Here is a 6,051-nt window from a genome sequence, read left to right as displayed (position 1 = left end):
GAAGGGATAACAACGCGATTGGAGGACGAATGGTGACGTCAGGGCTCCAGGGCCGGTGCTGGAGCATTACACCCTTTCAGCGCCAGCATACCTGCAGCCCTGGGCTGAGCGGGTTAGGTCTTCATTCATTCGGCCGTGCGCTCTCACAGCTCAGTGACCTGTGGGGTGACCCGGAAGTAGTTCCTGCTGAGCTCTGAAGCCTACACCCTGAGCTGTGGCTGCACACTACAGATGATGCAATCTCCTCACTCAGCACTCCTCTAGTAGTGGATGAAAAGAATAACAAAGCTGTCAGTCATGGTGAAGAAACACAGAGCCATTACATTTCCATAGTAACCACTTGTAGACCAGGCAGTTCCCCCCAGCTTCATAACTAGACACATTTTTGTTGTTTGGTACTTTTTTAGGTTTTATATTAGCAATTTTTTTTTGTTTTTTTTTTTTGTAAAATTGAGGAAAAATGTAAGAAAATGTTAAGGTGTTTTCGGTACAAAACAAGTTTTTGAAAGGGTGTCCCCCTCCGCTGTGGTCTTCCCCAGGGCTGGAAGGGCTGTGGTTTGGACTGCTCTATTTTGTCTTTCTTTATTTTGTATGTATATATATATTTTTTTTTTACATATTGTGCTTCCCATAAGGTTATAAGTCGCCTTTAGGAGCCATTTTGACATTTTGATTTTTTGGGGGGGCTGATTTTCTCTGACATTTTAGAAACATAAGGTTGTTGGCAGAAAAGGATGCCCGTTAACCTGGCCCACCTAGTCTGCAATTATAATATTTACTTTCTTATTATTATCGTAGGATAGATATATGTTTATTTCAGGCAGGTTTACATTCAGTTACTGTAGATTACCAAACACATCTGCTGGAAGTTTGTTCCAAGCATCTACTACTCTTTCAGTACAGTAATATTTTCTCATGTTGCTTCTGATCTTTCCGCCAGCTCACGTCAGATTGTGCCTCCTACTGTTCAGTTTCAGAGATGAGCGCAACTTGAGCCCAATGGCTGTGTCCATGTTTTCCAGTATTCCCTATGGCTGCATCCAACTTCTTCAGCCACCAGTATTCAAATGCTGAACAATCGCACTCAAGCATGCTCAAGTTGCGCTCATCTCTGTTTAAAACACTTTCTTGCTGACACTTTAGTCCTTTAACATATGTCTTATGCTTCAGACCGTCTACCATTTTTGTAGTCTATGTAGGTGAGGTATCTAGAACTAGGCACAGTATTCCTGATGTAGTCTCACTAGAGCTCTATACAGCTGGATCACAATCTCCCTCTTCCTACTGGTTATACCTCTAGAGATTCAGCCAAGCATATGATTAGCTTTTACTACCACCTAGTTGCATTGGTACCCCAATAATCGGTACTACAGCCTGCTGAGGCCTACAACACACATCTGTAATACAAATCCACATACTTCTCAATTCAGTTTATTAGAGCCACAATCAGGTCAGGACAAGTTTTAGTATTCTTATTACAGATGTGTTTTAGACCTGGTACTCACTGCAGGACTGATCTAGGTCTTATGGCTCTTGCTGAGCTTTGTATAACAACAGTCATGGAGCTCTGTGTATATAGTGTTTGGGAAGGCACTGTGTGGTGCCATTTAGCTCCCACACTACACAGTGAATGGTTTCTGGTTTCTAAATGGCATGCTCTTGATCTCTATGACAGTAGTCATCCATCTGGTTACTGGTTGGCCTCTTCCTCTCTTTCTTTGAAATCTTCCAAGTAAAATTCTCCAATCATTTTGTTCTTTTAGGGTATAAACCCACACACCGTATACGCAGCAAATACGCAGCAGATGTGATGGTGAAGATTTGATGCTGTGTTCAGATATTTAGATCTAATCTGCTGCGTATTTGCTGCGTATCGCAGTAGTAAATACGCTGCATATACGGTGTGTGGGTTAATACCTTTATAATAGAAAAAAGTGGCCTTTATATTATCTATGCATGTTTAATATTGTCAGATTTGTCTTCTATAATCAGTTTATAAAGGCGACCTGGTTTATTCTGGTGTGGTAGACAAAGCTCCTCAACTCCACAAGAAGGGTAACTGGGCGTAGAACCAGATATAGGCAGTATGGTTAAAACAGTATTAAAATAGACACAGCGCGTTTCAAGACCATTCTGGACACTTTTTCAAGTGTCATATACAAATGATTGGTTTAAAACAGGGCTGTGGAGTCAGAGCTAGTTTTGGCAGGAGTCGGAAAAAATATACTGACTCAAGCTTTAAAAAAAAAATCTTTCAAAATTATATAATTTAATTTTCACATTAATTTTATAAATGTTTCTCATCAATAAATGTTATGTTCTATCAATTTAAGGATCCTATTTTTGAAACCAGAAAAACCCTTTCTCCCATACACTTAGTTTCCTCCATATATCAGTAATAAAGCACTGGCCCTATTAAATAAGAGTGGTCGCTGAGATGTTGTTGGTCACTATTTGGCAGCTTGTTTCTGAGCTGGAAAAGTCCATTGTGTGTGTGCTTTGGCTGCAGCAGGGTGTGTGTGTGTCTGTGTGTGCTATGGCCGCAGCAGGCTGTGTGTGCTTCTGAGCTATGGCTGCAGCAGGCTGTGTGTGCACGCTATGGCTGCAGCAGGCTGTGTGTGTGTGTGTGTGCGCGTGCTATGTCTGCAGCTGGCTGTATGTGTGTGCTATGGCTGCAGCAGGGGTGTGCGTGTGTGTGTGGTTGCGTGTCATGGCTGCAGCAGGGGTGTGTGTGTGAGCTATGGCAGCAGCAGGCTGTGTGTGTGTGTGTGTGTGTGTGTGCTATGGCTGCAGCAGGCTGTATGTGTGTGTGCTATGGCTGCAGCAGGCTGTGTGTGTGGGGGGGCTATGGCTGCAGCAGGCTTTGCAGCAGTGAAAAATCTGGAGGGCACAGACAGTGGTGAGATCATAATAAATAAGTCCTATTTACCCATCCCTGTGCCCCCGTAGTGCTGCATCACGGCTCATGGTGGTCCGCTGGGCTCCCAATTCTGTCCTGTCACGGTCCCACTCAGAAATGCCCACTCAGCCAATCAGAGAGCGAGGTGGGGCACAGCTGCTGCGCAGGTAGTTCCTGTGGGGCCCCAATGATAATATATTTATTTGTATAGTGAAATGTTTCAGAAGCATGGATGCTGACAGAGAGAGCTGATAAATCTGGGACTATGGCTGATCCCTCTATAGCACTATGTGACCCCTCTATATAACTATGTCTTACTTCTAGATCACCATGACTGACCCCTCTATATCACAGGTACCTGGCATTGTCAGCAGTTTCCCTTTGTGTATAGTGAATATTAGTTTTAAGCTGTTCAGAACATGATGGCTGGAGACAAGCTGCACACATACACAGGAGAATCTGATTTATGTCTTTGCCTTATTCCCTCGAAAGACATCCCCAGGATCATGTAGGACAGACATGTCAAAATCTGGCCCGCGGTACCATTGTTTTTTGCCCGCCTAGGAAATCCGATGATTCCCTAGAGCTGGCCCGCGGTGCTATTACTTTTGGCCCTTTTAGTGCCGGGACACTGCTATCACCCAGCAGTGTCCCGGTACTTATCCCCGCGGCGGCTCTGATCTCCCTCCCTCCAGCAGCAGCTCACCCGCGATGCATACTGTGTGGGTGATGCTGCTGGGGGAGGGAGAGAAGTCACCGCCGCTCCTATCAGCCAGCGACCACGGGAGGCGCCGGCACTGACATCCCCCGGACTCGGATCAGCTTGCCATAGTACCCGACTCCCCTTCCCTGCCGGAGCGGATAGCGGCAGCCCGCCCTCCCCCGGGCTCAGCATCGGGCGAGGGGGCCCGGGAAGGAGAGTGCGGGTGCTTTGCGGCGATTGCGCCCCGACCCATCGCGCAATGCTGAGCCGGGGGGAGGGCGGGCTGCCGCTATCCTCACAGTGCGCTCCGGCAGCGAAGGGGTGTCGGGTACTATGGCAAGCTTAGCCGGGTCCGGGGGATGTCAGTGCCAGCGCCTCCCGTCTCCTCTCCACCCCCATCATCTCCTCTCTGCCCCTCCATCTCCTCCTCTCACCCCCATCACTTCCTCTCTACCCCCATCATCCCCTCCTCTCACCCCCATCATCTCTCTACCCCCAATCATCTCCTCTTACCCCTATCATCTGCTCTCTGCCCCTCCACCTCCTCTCATCCCAATCATCTTCTCTCACCCCATTACCCTTCACCTCCTCTCTCTTCCTCTCCCCCCTTCTCCTCCTCTCTCCCCCTTTCACCCCCTCTCTCTTACTCTCCCCTCTATCCCCCTCTTTCCTTCTTTTCCCTCTCAGACCTCACTCTCCCCTTGATCTCCTTGTGGCTCAGAGGCTGGAGAAGAGAGGAAGACCCGCTCCATGCTCGGATTAGGGGAATATGATTTGTGTTTGTGTGTGTGTTGGGGCAGGAGGGGGAGGGAGTAGAATGGGGGGTATTACTATGGGGGCAGGTGGCAGGGGGCATTATTACTATATGGGGGTCACAGAAGGGGATATTATTTTTATTATTCCTAAATACGGGGACAACCCACACACCTACTCACTTTACAGCGCATGACACCAAACTGCGAAATTATTACTGTATGGGAGCCTATCATAGTGCAAAGTGCTTGGTGATGCACGCTGACAGTGCCAGGAACGCTGCAGGCCACTCTGAAAGTTCCACATATGCTGCTTGTGCGTTTCAATGAATATCAAGGTTGGCCCGCAAGTTTGTCCAAGTTTTTAATTTCGGCCCACTGTCTATTTGAGTTTGACACCCCTGATGTAGGACATTAGGAAGAAGGTGCCGAGCCAGATCTACTTTGCAACAGTGTGATAAATAACTACCCTGGTGACTGGCTATTTGTGAAGGAGCTTGAGTCAGGAGCAGGGGCGGTCTTGGCATTTCTGGCCCCCCCCCTTGACACGCGTTCCAAAACAATAGACCGCTGTGTGTTGCCCCCAGTAGTATTTACCCCTTGTGCGATACCGCCAGTAATATATACTCCTTGTCTGCTGCCCCCAATAGTATATACCCCTTGTGTCCTGCCCCCAGTAGTATATACCCCTTGTTTGCTTCCCCCAGTAGTATATAGACCCCTGTGTGTTCCCCCAGTTATATATAGCCCTCTTTGTGCTCCCCCAGAAGTATATAGACCTCCTGTGTGCTGCTCCAGTTGTATATAGACCCCCTGTGTGCTGCCCCCCAGTTGTATATACCCCCTGTGTGCTCCCCCACTAGTATATAGGCCCCCTGTGTGCTCCCTCAGGGTTTTTTAGCCCCCGTGTGCTCCCCCACTTGGATATAGACCTTCTGTGTGCTCCCCCACTTGGATATAGACCCCTGTGTGCTCCTCCAGTAGTATATAAACCCCCTGTGTGCTTCCCCCAGTAGTATATAGACCCCCTGTGTGCCCCACCAGTATTATATAGACCCCTTGTGTGCTGCCCCAGTTGTATACAGACCCCTGTGTGCTCCCCCAGTTATATATAGACCACCTGTGTGCCTCACAAGTAGTATATAGACCCCCTGTATGTTCCCCCAGTAGTATATAGACCCCCTGTGTGCCCCGCCAGTAGTATATAGACCCCTGTGTGCTCCCTCAGTAGAATATAGCCCCCCTGTGTGCTCTCCCACTTGGATATAGACCTCCTGTGTGCTCTCCAAGTTGTATATAGACCCCATTCTGCTGCCCCAAGTAGTATATAGACCCCCTGTGTGCTGCCTTCAGTAGTATATAGACCCCTCTGTGAAGCCCCAGTAGTCTTTAGCCCCCCTGTGTGCTCCCCCTGTTATACAGCCCCCCTGTGTGCTCCCCCCATTTATATAGACCCCTGATATGCGCTCCCCCAGTTAAACAGACCCCTGTGTGCTCCCCCCATATAGTATATAACACAATAAAACAAACACTTATACTCACCTGGGTCCGGGCGTCTCCTCTTCTCTTCACTCTTGTGGCCGCAGGAAGGGTTTTCCCTGCGATCACAAGAGGCCGCACTCCCCTTGTCCTGGCACCGATGCTCCAGTGATGTCACTCGAGCGCTGGCACCACAAGGACAAAGCTGCCACTTGTGA

The sequence above is a fragment of the Dendropsophus ebraccatus genome, chromosome 11 (assembly GCF_027789765.1).
Source record: "Dendropsophus ebraccatus isolate aDenEbr1 chromosome 11, aDenEbr1.pat, whole genome shotgun sequence".
In the NCBI taxonomy this organism is placed as follows: Eukaryota; Metazoa; Chordata; class Amphibia; order Anura; family Hylidae; genus Dendropsophus; species Dendropsophus ebraccatus.
This window is presented reverse-complemented; position numbering follows the sequence as displayed.